Below are 17,017 nucleotides of genomic sequence, written 5' to 3'. Positions count from 1 at the left end.
GTGTGAGGAAGTGACGAATTCTGAATATTCCGAAGACAAGATGAAGGTTCATCGAAAAAGGAAGTAAAGTTGTGGGATGTAACCACAATACTCCGAATGAAGTACAATCGAAACTCATGCTTACCTCAACAGAGGAGTACTTTTGTACGAAAGAAGCATGAAGGTGAGAAATATAATGATTATGGTGAAGCTGAAGCAGCATCCATAGTCAACATAGAAGAGGGAATGCATGGGAAATCACATAGGATACTATATTCATAGTGTCAGCTAGTGGTTTTCTTGCAAAATAAACCCTGAATGAAGGAAGGTGATATATGAAATCATAGCAGACATAAGAAGACCATAGTTGATATCAGAAGACCACAATTGGTATAGTATCAATACTACGAGATAAAGTAGAAGATGTCTCGTCCAGTTGATCAGAACCTATGATAGAATCCATTTTTTAGATATCAAATAGCCACAGTTGGTATAATAGCCACAGTTGGTATTACAAATAATCCACCAATTAATTATTTGTAACAAAAGTTTGTGAACAAATAAAAATCTTGTCAGCCAAATAATTATGATCTATAAAACATTTAGTCAAAGGATTCACATTGGATGTCCACAATTGAGTGGATACACCACAAAGTTTCTTCGCAAAACCTTAGAGGAATATAAATTATAAACAAGACCTATACCAATATTCTAATCATAAGTCCAATAGTTGGAAGAAAAGGAGTTGAAGACCATAAGAAAACTCTAAGGGGTAGAGTAAAGATTGAGTTGGATGTACAATAACTCAATATTTTGAGCATAATAGAAGAAGAAGGTCCGAACCGAGAGGAAGTTCGATCTTATTTTCATAAGATTGTTGAACAATACCTTCGAAGAAGGTCGGACCGAAGCCGAGGTTCATACCTCGAGGACGTAAGAAGTGGATTATAACTTGATCAAGTAAGTAATATCTACTCAGAAGTACTTAAGCTCAAGTAAGTCAAAGATAAAGAAGTTGGACGAAGGAAATATCAGAGACCAAATATAGCTTAAGGAGGTCAAAGACTGAAGGGATTTGACCATACCAGAATCAGAGACAACATGAAAGATTCCTTTCATGGAACCTAAAGGAACCAAAATAGTTAGAGGTATCAACTATAATCCATGATTGGATAGACTAAATGAGTCTAATCCATTCTTAGGGAAATAAATACTCAAGACCATTTTCATGGTAAGTACCTTACTAAGTACCATTATTGTAGTTTTGGTAGTAAGGGAAAACCAAGACCTGTTTCACCAATTAGGAATATGTTATCAAACTAGTCTTCAGTTAAGACTAGCAGCATCAGAAGAAGTTCCAATCATTGAATCTTCAATGAGAAAGGAAACAAGATTACAATATTGAAAGAAATCATGGAATTGAACTAAAAAGCCATTGCTAAGAGACAGACACTAATGGATTCCAGGAAGAATCTGGACAAGGGATATATTCAATTATATCTAGTGAGATCACCACGGAGTTCGAGAGAAGTCATAGTCTGCACAAGTCAGATCCACACTCCGGAAACGTGAGAGAGTTCAAACTTCGAGGACGAAGTTTAGTTTAAGGAGTAGAGACTGTAATATCCCAGGTATTGGGGTTACAAAAATAGAGGAAACAGATGTGTGCATTGCATTCATGCATAGAAAATCTGGGGAATTTTCGCGCTTTAAAGTAAAACAGATCCACAAGAATCGATGTTTCACTTGACCTGGGTGGAATTGAAGTAGCTCATCAAGTCAAGTGCTATAAACCTCAATGTGACTTTGCTAAAACCTTGTTTTGGGTAGAGATAAGTTGATCTAAGGGGTTAGATCAGATGGAATTAAAACCAACACAAGAACATATGAATCAAGGATCAACTACTTGATCTTATTAAAGATCACAACATGGTACTCCTTGCCATAACCTATGAACATCCATCTATTTGGAAATCAAGTAACAACAATTGGAGAAACTATTCTTTACTTATCTTTTCCATGTCTTAAACAAATAAATAGTCCTACCATGAACCTCATGGTATTTCTTGAACTAAACTCTTGAACTTAACACCAACAAAAGCTTATCATTAAACCCTAGAGATGGGAGAGGTATATAACCATTAAAGAGATAAGAAGCACACTCTAAATTATTAACACTTAAAAGTTAAGCAACTACCTTGAGGTACAATTGAATTCACTTTAAAACTAAATACCAAATATAGCAAAACACAAGGACCTAAGTGCATAAAAGCCACACCTTCTGATTTCAATCATAACTTATTAAATATGTGGAATATCACAAAACTAAATTCGTTTACATTACGAATTATAGTTCAAACTATTTGAATAAAATAAACTATGAGTATTTAGAAACTCATATGATCATGCCTTGGTGAAATCAAACATCACCATTCAAAATTGGGGTATAATCCTTATCTTTGACATTTTGATCCCAATAATAATATAAATACAATCACATATGATATAGTGACTCAATCACAAGCATAAAATCATTCACAAGATATTTAGTAACAAAAGCCACTTGGCTATCCAAAAATAAATCACATGAGAGGATAATCTCAATGCCACATAGGATGAAAATATCTACATAGCTTGAGTCCTAAGCTATGCCACCTCATGCTTAAAGGATTGCTATGGATGAGAGCATGACAATCAAGCACCTTACTCAACAAATTAAAGCAAGAGTCATCCACCCATGTGTCATGTTACTAGAGCATGCCCAAGCCTATAAAAGGAGCCTCACACTCCATCCATTTCATCATCTTGCACCTTGATGCAAGAAGACCAACACATTGAGCCACTCCATAAAATAGTTAGGATCAAGATGAAGCAGCTAGGAGGTGGAGGCATGCCACAAGATGCAGGTTTATCAGAATTCCTGAAGAACAAGCTACAGAAGATAGCAAGGTAGAATTATTAGGAAGACCACATATTTAGATAATCACATCATCATTCATTGAGTAGCACCCTAGATTATAATCCAAGTCCTTGTGGAGTGAGAGGGGTAATTAGTATAACCATATTCAAATACTTCTAGAATACTTTAGGAAGCCTATACCATGCATGATTATCACAATTGGGTAATGATCATATACCCTAAGAATTGGGAGTAGAAGTCATTGAGAATAAATTGCTCATAATAATGCCATGACCATACTTTGGAGAAATAGAAGAATAAGCTATAAGTTAAACCCTATATGATAAGTAGATGTTATTCACAACATGAAATCATAGGGAGGTAACTAGTAAGCAACCTTAGGCTGATATTCCAACCTTAACTTGTGAATCACTTGGTGATCATAAGTAGAATCCTATCAAATCTACATTCCATTTATTCCTCAACAAAGAACATAAGAAAACCTTAGAGTAAACTCTATACTTCATATGATGAGAAACCATTCATCCTTATAACCAAAGTTAACTAAAAAAATAACCATAACCACTTTAGTTACTTCAATGATAAATCAAGGATAATACTAGAAGTCTATTGGTAGAAGATAAAACTAATTCTCAAATCTTTAATAACTAAAGGAGAACATCAACTATTAAGCTAGTACTCTATTATCATGCATAGGGGAGACTAAAACCTAGAACATATTTGATAGTTAAACCATGTGTGGTGATCAACCACTTATCATTATAACCAAGACCAAACCATGATGAGAGTAATATCTACTTTAGGCATTTCAAGGTGTTATCAAAATATAATACTAGTGTTAACCTTGAAATAGGATTATAGTGAATCTTACAAGACCTTAATAAAGAAGTGTTCACATAAAATTATTTGCAAGTGGAAAACACTCCCAAATAAGAAACCAAGACTTCCTAATGATCTTCAAAATGCTTTGAATAGAAATTATCTACTCTAATAATTCAGAAGAGATTTATAACCAAGAAGCAAAAAGGAATTTTAAAGAACACATAAATGCATAACTAAATGGAAATTTAATCCAAATACCAATACTAATTATTAAACCAAAGTTATAGTGTCATATGAAAATTGCTAATACGCCACTAAAGACTCTATAGTACCCTGAACTAATTCTGGTATGAATGAAATGAGCAAGACCTGCAAAATAGAAAATAATTCAAATATGAATTCAAAACAGAATTCAAAACAAGAAATGAAAACAGAAATAAAAGGAAAAGAGAAAAGAGAAAAGGACCTTACCTGGCCATGTAGCCCACCAAGCAGCCCAGCACCGTCAGCCCAGCACAGCCCATCGCGGCCCATGTACCTCTTCGCGTGGATAAAGATGAGGAGGACGTCGTCTTCTTCGTCTCCTTCACTGGACGCACGGGAGCTCGCCACCGCGACGAGAACTCCACGTCCCGCGGTCGCCGCCGCAGTGGTTGACCGCCAGCGCACGCCCAAGGACGTATAAAATGCACGGGAGACCTCCATTTCTTCCTCCTCTCGCATAATTTCTCCCCAATACCGAAACCCTAACCCTCAGACCACCACCTCTCGCCGTCGTTTGGAGCCTCCCCGGACCTCGTCGTGACCACCATCAGCACCGCCATGGTCGACATGGTCACGATGCGGGAGGAATCGAGCCGAAACCCCTCAGAGCATCCTCACCGAGCTCATCTCTCCGACGACCGGCGCCATGAAATCCGGCGAACCGGACCACCGCAAGCCACGCCGTCAAGCCCTCGCGTGCTCCCGGTGAGCCACCGATCCTCCTAGCATGCGTAGCTCGCTCGATTGCATCCCGTAGCATGCCCTGCATCGTAGGCCCGTGAGCTCTGCCGCTCGGTCTCGCCGCCGGCCAAGCTCCGGCGACCATTTGGAGGCGGCGCCACCACCAGTAGGTTTGTCTCGTCGCCCTCGTTCGACTGAGCACACACACGCCCTCGCGGGAACCCGGGAACACCGACGACCATCGGCGACTGGCCGTCGGCCAGCCATTTCCCTGCCACATCGACGCCACGGTGGCGCCTGACGTGGACCACTGGCCCACTAGCCAGTGGCTGTGGGTACATTAGCCGGGTACATTTAGTTGTTTTCAGTTTATTTCAAATTACAGAAAATGTCTGAAACTTTGAAATAATTTAGAAAATCCATCATAACTCAGAAAAATCCAAATGAGATATCAAAATGATCCTAAAAATAAAATCTATCCAATAAAAATATAAAATGAAATCTATATTTTTAATAAAAATTCAATTATTTAATACTTGTTATTTAAGCCTTATATACTAATTCTAAATTCAATTAAAATTCAATAATTAGGAAAACTTCCTAAAATAAATAAAAACCAGTAAGTAAATAAGGAAAACATTAAAATTAATTTTCCTTTACTATTAACTTATTAAATCCTTATTAGGAGGATTTAAAACCCTAATTAATAATTACCTTAATTATTAATTCTTTAAAAATAATAAAATGCCAAATCCAATCTTATGTTTATTATAAAGTGATTAATAACTCCAACCTTATCATGAAGTTATTAACTTAAGAACTAAATGGTAATTAGGAAACTCTAGTTCCATTATACATGAAATAGTAGTTCCTTAATTTCATGTGAATTCTAAAACCCTAATGCCATTAAGAACACTAGCTCCATTAATCAATAGGAACCATAAATTGTTTCTAAAACCTAAACCCTAGATATTACATGATATCATGTATTTCCTTTTGATTCATAGAACTATAATTAGCAATTAAATACTTGCCATGCCACATAAAATGTAGGAGCCCTATTATCAATAATTTTGTATTCCATGTATGCATACCTATCCCAACCTAGTTGATCAAGTAGGATCAACCAAGTCTAAACCCTAGCTCCTATTATCAAAACCAATATCCTTACTTAGCATCACACCATTGTGATGAACCCTAAATGCAAACATGGCCACTTTATGCATCCTATTCCATACACACTAAACCCTATTAGTGTGAGATAATTATTGAACATCCTACTTAGGAAACCACCATTCCTTACTTAGTGAATCCAATAGCAAACCCTAGACAACCTCAACCCTAATTGCAATACTTCTTAATACTTAAGAAGTATGTTCTTCAAAAGTTATTCTTTTGAAGTAAACAGAGAGTCATCATCAACCCTGCCTAACAGGACCTATAAATCCTAGCTATCTATTACCACTAAGATATATCCCCATGATAGCAACCAATAATTTCTTAAGATGCTTATGCTTCACTAAAACCTTACAAGCCCTAATTATTGATGAATCCAACTTGTTTGTGATCCATCTACTTCTTACTCCAGAAACCAATTAGAACCATAGAAAACCAGAGAACCCCACAAACCTAATTATCATACTTGTTCTTCATTAAAGGACATGTTCTTCAAAAGTTATTCTTTTGAATTATATAATAAGTAATCATCAACCATACATTATAGGGCTTAAAATTGACAATTGTTCTTTACTTATTATACAATTACTATTCCTGGATGTGTATGATTGTTACTATGCATTTTACCACTTGCTTATGATTCTAAAACTACACAACCCTGAATAAGAACCTTGTTTGTGAATCACTCTAAAAGTGCAACACATCCTGAACTAATCATTACCACCCACTAATCCTAAATCATCGGGGTTAGATCACGCTTAGAGCGATTGCATCTCATACTTATGCATTATTGCATCATTGCCAATCTTTTAAACATCGTCCTTACCGGACGATGATGCTATTTTAGAATTTGGAGTTATTGCGTATCGAAGACCTTGCCTCGCATAATCTTGCAAGTCAAGAAAGGCAAGTTCATCACTTGCTCATGTCATTTGAGTATTTCTATCAAATTAATTGCAAAGTACTATGGTTATCACTATTGCATAAAAATCAAAACCACTACTTTCATAACTATGAATATGACTATGTGGTGGTCAATGGAACCATGGATTGTGTTGATATGGTGGAGGTTCCATTGCACGGGTTTATATCCATCTAGGATTAAACAACAAATGTCGCCAGTGATTCTTGTACCGTAATACCCGTGTTAACCATAAGATCCGGAGTGGGACGGAGTAGTCAAAAGTGTTTCCACCTCTCGTTCATCAACGGATGCGCTTTACCGTAGTACACTTGTAATCCAAGGGGGCAAGCGGTGAGGCTGGGGAGTCCTAAGTCCCCACGGCATTGTCCGTAGTACACTTGTCGCCCGAAGGAGCAAGCGGTGAGGCTGGGGAGTCCTAAGTCCCCACGGTATTGCGGTCTATGATGGGTTGCAGCTACCGGCGTAGGAATGTATGGTAGAGCCCTGCACTGACGTCGTGGTCGGGGCCCACCCTGAAATCTATGGGAATAATGGACCGGCGTGGACCCAGGGTCGGGGTTTGCAACAAAGGGTGGGTGTTCGAGGTAGCGGAGGAACATGATTGGCTAGACCTTATACCGGGCCTCACACCAAAGGAAGTGTGGACGGGGAGTACGCCCGGTTGGCACCAAGGTTAAGATCTCTTATGGGTAAAGCAACACACCTCTGCAGAGTGTAATGAATCGTGACTCGTCACTCCCTGTTCCGGGATATGGAACTGCGAACGCTGCCGGAAAGGAGCTCCATGAAGTTCTAGTAAACCGGTGAAGGCTGACGGACATAGTTCTTCTGAATAAAAGCAACCTTTTTAAGAAATGGTTATGAAAACTTGCATTGGTATTAGACTTTCTGGTCTAATGCCGTAGCTAGTGCATTAAACACCTCTTTCCTATAATGAACTTGTTGAGTACGCTCGTACTCATCCCACTCTTAAATCCCCTGCTTAGATATGGAGGCCACGAAGGAGGATCCACAGTGCAATTCGAAGACCGAGGAAATCAACAACCTAGATTAGCAATAGAAGGAACTAGCTTCCTAAACCTAGCTCCTATTTAGCTAGAATCTATGCATAGCCCCTATAGCTAGTCAAATACTCTACAAATAGAGTTCGTGATAAGATTAGACTACGAGTCGTTCTTCTGGAGTTTATTTGCAGTTTTACCTCATTGTAAAGTAGGAGGCTGTGCTAATCTTTTGTAACAGAGTCTGTATGTAATTCTATAGACATGCCTTGGACCCGCATATGTTTCTGTTGTACCACTCTGAGCAATATAATACTAGTGGAACGGTGTTTCATTGGTGTTATATCAGACTTGCATACTACACCATGCAGTGGTATGCCGGGTCACCACAATGAACTCAAGTGGAATGAAGTTTGAAAGTGTTGAGATAAAACTAGTTGGAACATAGGGGTTCAAAATATTCTACTTACTTTCTCAAGTAAGGTAGAGTTTTTCTCAAAGGTAAAAAAAATAAGCAAGAGGAAAACAAGGAATGGTATAGGTACCATAAACAAGCCTTTTGTTAAAAAGAAGGCAAGATAGAAAATAATGTTTTAGAAATCAGTACTTGGTAGAAATGGGATGAGAAACAAAACCCATTTCAGTTCCTTGTTTTCTTTGAAGAAATATCTTGAAAAGATTTAATAAAACTAGAAGTAGTTTTGGGATCAAAACTAGAGAAGGAAAATCAATAGGATTTTTGAGAGAGAAAAACTAATTTAGGGAGAAGTGTTCTCAAGGGTAGATGATCCCAAGTTTTGGATTAAGAATGATTTGAGCTAGATTGCTCAGAGAGGAAAATCAAGATGGCACACTCATGATGTCATCAGGAGAGAGGGTTGATGTAGTAAGAAGGAAAACAATTCCTCCTAAGCCACACATGTGTTTTATTTGGTGAGTTGCTTGTTTAACCACTAGGGGTGTTGTTCTAAGAGGTAGCTCAAGACAAAACTCAACAAGCAAATCAAGACAATTCATCTACCAACAGATCAAGGCAATTCATCATAACAAACAGATCAAGGCAATTCATCTTAATTAGTCCAAAGAAAAAGTTTTTGTTCCCCCTAATTTTTGCAACATGAACAAATAAACAAGGTTGCAAAAGTGGGGCGTTACAATAATAATATGTAATAGAGAAGAATATATACTTCTAGAGTTGATCTCCTTGTCTTGTTTCCAAGATTGAATAGAATGAATACCATGAGGTTCATGGTAGGATCAAGGATTAGTTTAAGACATGGAAAAGATAAGTGAAGAATAGTTTCTCCATTTTATTGTTACTTGATTTCCAAATAGATGTATGTTCATATGTTATGGCAAGGAATTCCATGTTATGATCTTTAATAAGATCCAGTAGTTGTTCCTTGATTCATATGTTCTTGTGTTGGTTTTAATTCCATTTGATCTAACCCCTTAGATCAAATCATCTCTACCCAAAACAAGGTATTAGTAAAGTCACATTGAGGTTTGTAGCGCTTGACTTGATGAGTGATACGTCTCCGACGTATCGATAATTTCTTATGTTCCATGCTACATTATTGATGATATCTACATGTTTTATACACATTATATGTCGTATTTATGCATTTTCCGGCACTAACCTATTAACAAGATGCCGAAGAGCCGCTTGTCGTTTTCTGCTGTTTTTGGTTTCGAAATCCTAGTAAAGAAATATTCTCGGAATTGGACGAAATCAACGCCCAGGGTCCTATTTTGCCACGAAGCTTCCGGAAGACCGAAGGAGAGTCGAAGTGGGGCCACGAGGTGGCCGGACACCGAGGCGGCGCGGCCTGGGCCCCGGCCGCGCCGGCCTGTCGTCCGGGCCCCTCGTGACGCCCCTTTACCTGCCCTTCCGCCTACAAATAGCCTTCGTTGCGAAACCCCCAGTACCGAGAGCCACGATACGGAAAACCTTACTGAGACGCCGCCGCCGCCAATCCCATCTCGGGGGATTCTGGAGATCACCTCCGGCACCCTGCCGGAGAGGGGATTCATCTCCCGGAGGACTCTTCACCGCCATGGTCGCCTCCGGAGTGATGAGTGAGTAGTTCACCCCTGGACTATGGGTCCATAGCAGTAGCTAGATGGTTGTCTTCTCCTCATGTGCTTCATTGTTGGATCTTGTGAGCTGCCTAACATGATCAAGATCATCTATCCGTAATTCTATATGTTGTGTTTGTCGGGATCCGATGGATAGAGAATACTATGTTATGTTAATTATCAAGTTATTACCTATGTGTTGTTTATGATCTTGCATGCTCTCCGTTATTAGTAGAGGCTCCGGCCAAGTTTTTGCTCTTAACTCCAAGAGGGAGTATTTATGCTCGATAGTGGGTTCATGCCTCCATTAAATCTGGGACGATGACGAGAAAGTTCTAAGGTTGTGGATGTGTTGTTGCCACTAGGGATGAAACATTGATGCTATGTCTAAGGATGTAGTTATTGATTACATTACGCACCATACTTAATGCAATTGTCTCGTTGTTTTGCAACTTAATACCGGAAGGGGTTCGGATGATAACCTGAAGGTGGACTTTTTAGGCATAGATGCATGCTGGATAGCGGTCTATGTACTTTGTCGTAATGCCCAATTAAATCTCACTATATTTATCATGTCATGTATGTGCATTGTTATGCCCTCTCTATTTGTCAATTGCCCGACTGTAATTTGTTCACCCAACATGCTTTTATCTTATGGGAGAGACACCTCTAGTGAACTGTGGACCCCGGTCCTATTCTTTACATCGCATACAATCTACTGCAATACTTGTTTTACTCGTTTTCCGCAAACAATCATCTTCCACACAATACGGTTAATCCTTTGTTACAGGCAAGCCGGTGAGATTGACAACCTCACTGTTTCGTTGGGGCAAAGTACTTTGGTTGTGTTGTGCGAGTTCCACCTTGGCGTCGGAATCCCCGGTGTTGCGCCGCATTACATTCCGCCACCATCAACCTTCAACGTGCTTCTTGGCTCCTCCCGGTTCGATAAACCTTGGTTTCTTTCTGAGGGAAAACTTGCTACTGTCTGCATCACACCTTCCTCTTGGGGTTCCCAACGGACGTGTGTCAACTGCACGCATCAAGACTGTTTTCTGGCGCCGTTGCCGGGGACCTGAAGAAAAGTTACATCACAGAGATCTCTAACTCCCACGTCAACTTTGCACCAGCAATGAGCTACTTCAATTCCACCAAGGTCAAGTGAAACTTCAGTTACTGTGACTGTTTTACTTTAAAGCGCGAAAATTCCCCAGATTTTCTATGCATGAATGCAATGCACACATCTGTTTCCTCTATTTTTGTACCCCCATTACCTGGGATATTACAGCGTTCCCCGAAACGCCAACCAGTCGAGTTCTTGATTGCTGACTCCGAGCAAGCTGGGTTTCCCGAATCGTCTCCCACATATCCTGCATCATATGACTCTAACACATGTGGATAATGTGAAACAAAGTTGGGTGTAGGTGGTTCTGGTTTTGGCACCTGGTCACTCAAATCTATGAAACTATTTAGGCTGAAGTAAGGTGTTGTATGTTGGGGTTGTTCCCTAAGATCATGCATTCGAGCCTGGACTTTGCCAGGGTCCGTGAACTCAGAAAGCATATGTGTAACTTCCTCCACCATCTTCATGTGAAGTAAATACATCGTTGTCAGCAAGGACTTGCAGCTGTCCATGCGCTGTGCGGCTACTTCACGATGTTTATGTGCCATGAGTAAATGATTCAGAGAAGGATCCTCATCTTCCTCGGCATGAGGCACATGAGAATACTCTGAACACAAGAATTCTACGGATTTGTGTTGCATGAGTTCGAGAATTGCCTTAAAGATAGCCATGTGGTACGCCATTGTGAGTGTTTTAGCTTCTCCATATGGCATAATGCGACTCATCTCCAGTGTTTTAGGTAGTTGTACTGTGATTCTGCACTTGGCTACTATCTCACCATCATAGTAGATGTACTTGAGAACATGAATCTTAGTTTCGTAACGAAGTTCTTTTAGCATCCCTTGCAGGAGATCTGTAAGACTTTCCTCATAATCGCCAAGCCAGCCTTCAACCTTCCTTAACATCCTCTTTGGAAAAGTGTACGTCATTCTGGCTGTATACATGAGTAAAATATTAGTAGTGGTGATGCATCATAATTGTTATAATAAAGAATTATCGCACTAAAAGATATAATTTCATTATTCTCAAGTGAATAAACACCATATTTCTAGAGAATTCTTTACTATTCCTACTTGACTCTTACAAGTCTTTTCCCTTTACTAGGTTTTTCCAACCTAAGGTCGCAACATTTTCTGATACCAGCTGCGGTGACCTAGCATACCACTGCATGTTGTAGTATACAAGTCGTTGATATGATCTTCATGAAGGGACTTCTTCACAAATATCACATCCCTCAGAGTGGTACAACAAAAACATTGCAGGTCATACCACTCCAGATTATATTACAAACATGGTATTAACAAGTTGGTATTCTCAGAGGTCCGATGAGAACACCCTACGATGTTCCTAAAGTACTCTTACAACTCAACTTAAGAGATATAATCAGCTCAACAACTTATTTAAGTATGCCACCACGCTGCTCGGCTCTGATAGAACTAAGGTGAGACTCTATTCTTCCGCTTCGGTGTTGTCAACTCCGTAGACTATCCCATAGTCCATGCCTTCTACTCCTCCTGTTAGGTCAGGCTCTTCGTAGACCAATTCGTAGTCCCCTTCCGGTGCTCCGCTGCAGGACTCCTCTTCATTGTCACAGTCTAGCAAGGGTGTCGAAAGAAAGTGAGTACATAGGTACTCAACAAGTTCAAAAGAGAAAATGTGTTTGATGCACTAGCTACGACCATTGATCAGAAAATCTCAGGTCAATGCATGTTTTGAAAACATTTCTTCAAAAGGTTAGTTTTATTTTGAAAACTATGCCCGCTAGTCTTCATAGGTTTACCAGAACTTCACGGAGTTCCTTTCCTGCCGTGTTCGTAGTTCCCTTCTCGGAACTGGGAGTGACAAGCCACAATTTGATACACTCCGCAGAGGTGCGTTACTTTTCCCATAAGAGAACTTATCCTTGTTGAGAACCGGGCGTACTTTCCCGTCCACACTTCCTTGGTGTGAGGCCCGGCATAAGAACCAAGCCAATCACTGCCTTCTCCGCGACCCCGCGGGCCCACCCTTTTGTATGTCTGTCCTATCCTTCTCTACTACTTAAAAAGAACGAACGTGTCCCCCCTTCTCCCCCTACTTTCGTCGTCCTTTTGGTCGTCCGTCCCACCAAAACAGGGAAAGTCTCGCGCTGCAATCCAGCAATCAATCAGTCAATATCACTCACGCTGCAATCTAGCACTTTGGTCATCCTAACTTTCCCAGAATATCAACTCGCGCATTTAATCAGCCTGGGCCGCTTTAGGAATCATCAGCCCAGAAATCACGCTATTGTAATCTCACAAATTACCTTCCTCAGACATTTACATAATAAACCCCTAAATTTCATAAGACCATTGCGTCCTCCCACTAAACCACAAGATTTCAGAAAGTTTCCAAAATAAATGACGTGCACCCAAACTCCATGATTTCATCCTACATAAATCCCATTAACACACCGCTGAAATCCACATATTTAAAAAATAGAATGGGAAGACTCCATAATTTCGGCCTACATATTTGGAAAATAAAATAGGACGTCTAGGAAGATTCCATGATTTCAGCCTACATAAATCTCATTAATACATCACATCCACATATTTGGAAAATAAAATGGGACGCCCGGAGACAATTATCTCTCCTTTTGTTCCCCAAAAATCACCATCGCTTTGATCTCCCAGACTCCGAAACATCCCTGCCACATTGTGGCGGCGCTATACGAGCCTGTCGGTCGCCGTGGGCGAGTCTCTCCGGCACCGCCGCCTCGATCCTGCACGCGTCGTCGGCCGCCAAACACACGACCCTGCTCATCGCCGCCGCGCGAGTCTCCGCGACACCGCCGCCTCGATCCAGGATGCCGTCGTCCGCCACGAGCCAGTAGGCGATACCTCCATTCGAGCCTACATGCCGATGTCGCGCGAGTCCCAACGGCGCCACCGCATCGACCGTCAACGCCATCGGTCTCCACGAGCTAGCACACGAGGCCGCCACGCGAGCCTAGCCGCCTCTATGTACCGCAACATGCCGACCTGATCAGAGACCACGGCGGCTGATGGTAAATGTTTTCGCTACATTGGCAAGATCCAGAGATGCCTCCGATGACAACAAATTCGTTCTCACAGGTTGGTACCTCCATGCTCCTCATATGCATTTCCGCCTCCATCCCCGTCCTCCTCCGCTCTGCCAGGCCATGCACGGAGCGTTGGGAGCGAGGAATCGCTCGCCAATTTCTAACTTCGTCAGGCCGATTTAACTTCAAACTCACGCTCTGCCTCGTCATTGTCGTCCCCTTCAAGTTCTACTAGGTAGTACTCGTGGCCCTCGAATTCTTCTCGATCTGCATATTTGTGGATCCTAGAACGAAGATTGAATTCAAGCTTTAGATACTTGTAAGGGAGCATCCATGCGTGGGTTGTATCGAGCTCAGGTAGGCCGCCGACACGGGATACATCCACACCCCGCTCCAGATCGTATCCACGACATTCTAATAAGGTAAAGTTCGATTGCTCTTCAAGTATTTGATTTAATGCCTCTGTGGTGTATTTGTTGTTCTGTGTGACCATTGTGCAGCTTTGACTATTAACGCTTTTATAATTGCTAAGGACATGGTCCAATACTGCTTTTGATTCACGTGAACGAAATAAATTTGGGGCTGTGCATTGTAATGTTTCGGAATCTAACTGGGCTCGTAACCATGAGAGACATAATAATCTGTAATCTGCTTACCTAAATTTGCAAGGTACATAACAGTCCTACCATTTTACATATGCTCTCTTCTGAATCGTTCATCTTTTTAATCAGGAAGCACCCGCTATTATTTTGGGTAATCTGAATAGTTCATCTATCTATAATCATTTCACACTAGCGTGTAGTTTTACATATGCCATGCATAGATGATTCGTCTACTTGAGTAGGCGAGTATCACCACATGAGTATATCTGATAAACTTGGTCTACTCGGCAATTGAAGATATTTTGGGTTTATTTCTCAAGTTGTGAGAACAACTTCTCTATTAAGATTATTTAATAGTTTGGGCCAGGTTTAGAGGAGTACATAGGCTTCCAATTAATTTATTGGACACTAATACTTTTGTAACATCTCAATTTTTACGATAGCCAGATGGGCAATCCTCTCCGAGGAACTCAAATCCTAAAATGGTGATCTTCTGGTAATCATGATTGTTACTTGAGTTGTCTTTATGATCTATATTATGGAATTCAGAAGTATCGGCTGGGGTGCTCTTTAGCTCGCGATCTTCTGTCACTTCCTCCTCCGGCGCCACTTCCTTCTCTGGCTTCCTCGAGGAGATCAGCGAGGAGGAGATCAGTCGATGCGCCATTGAGGCGTCCAGGGAGATGATGACACGGCCCTGACCCCACTGATGGCCACGGGCCACGACATCACCGAATCTTGCCGTCCCAGGACCCGAGGAGGGCGAATTGGTCGGAGGAGCTGATGACACGTGCTCGCGTGGAGGGAGGATAGGGCTAGCACTAGCAGATCAACAACGGGGTGCGTCAAATATGGCGTTTCTTTCTAAATCATCACATAAGGTACAACTGTAGGTTAATCACATCATTTCCTTTTTTTTTTCATGTAACTAGCCATGGGTATCAACCAGATTATCATGAGTAGGTACCGGTGTATGCTAGACATCTATGGGAAATTCAGGTAATAAGGCTCAATACTGCTATACTAGCCAACACCTTTTTATTTATGAATGAATTATCTTTGGGCTTTTTCTCTTGGTTTTATATCAACAAATATTTAAAGTTGTCTTTATTTCTATTTCTATCATAAAAAGAATGTGAGATCAAGTTCAGACAGCATTATGTAGTTAGCTTCTATAACCGAATGATACATATAGATATTAGGTCGTTTTGTACTGATAAACATTACCGTTATGTGCAAAAATTTGGAGCATTAAAGGAAAAAATATTATAGCTCTACTGAAGACCATTTTTTTATTCTGCTTCATTATGACCCTCTTTCTGCTTGCATATGTACATATATATGCTAGGTCTGTGGTCAAAGTACAAAGGCTGTGAGGATGTGTGCATGTAGAGGTCTAAAGGCAAGAGCTACGTACCTCTCCATGTTTTCGTTCCGCAATCAATTATATTTCAAATGTGATGGTCGATGTGGGCCTTTTCTCCTCTTAGAACCGGAAAAATATGATCTTTCTCAAATTAGCATCCTGATTTAGTTCAGTTTTGCAGGTTATAGTCGTGGCCAGGTCTCGATGTGTTGAACTACAGTGTTGATTCTATTAAGCTATTGTGGTAAACAATAATGTTTTTCGTCTTGATTGAAAGCATTTCAGTAAGGTCAGATGGATAAATTAGGATAATTAAATGGTAGGTAGAAAAAGCGAGATATTTGCGCCCCTAATCGAAATCTCAAGAATATGGATGTTTCTATTACTCTGTCTATGTAAATAAAAAAGCATACATTCTCTTTTGCATTTGCAATTTTGCATGTGTCTTTAAGACAACCTTAGGCTACTTAGAAACAATCTTTCACTTTAAGCTTTACGTCATGTATGAAACATGATATTTTTTTATTTTTTTCAGGGTCTTTTCTAAACATGTAACCATCAAGATGTATATGGATTAAAAACGAAATTAGTTAAAGGAAGACAGCTTTGATTTCAAATGCATATTAAAGTTGTTTTTTGAAGTCGTCTGCTGCAAGATAGGAATGAAGTGAAATCTTGGCATGCAGAGATAATTATTGGTTGTTGCCTTCATGCATATGATGTAGAATTACATTTCATATTGATCTATCTTTTAGGCAAAGTATTTTTCTTGCAATATTATCTAGCCATCTCTTTTCATCGTGTGAATTTGCAGTGTGTTTTCTTTGCATATGCGGTAAAAATTTCTATATTGTTTCCCGTGGCAACGCACGGGCATTTGTACTAGTTATCTATAAGTAGACTGACCCAGGCATTTGTTCTCACCTATACCATGAAGGTAGACTGTTCCGAACAATTCTTATGCCCTGTCATGTACACTATAGATAGACTAACCCGAACAACCCTTACAATCCATCATAGACTTTTAGTAAGT

The sequence above is a fragment of the Lolium rigidum genome, chromosome 2 (assembly GCF_022539505.1).
Source record: "Lolium rigidum isolate FL_2022 chromosome 2, APGP_CSIRO_Lrig_0.1, whole genome shotgun sequence".
Lineage (NCBI taxonomy): Eukaryota > Viridiplantae > Streptophyta > Magnoliopsida > Poales > Poaceae > Lolium > Lolium rigidum.
The sequence above is the reverse complement of the archived record's forward strand: the minus strand, read 5'-3'. Positions refer to the sequence as shown.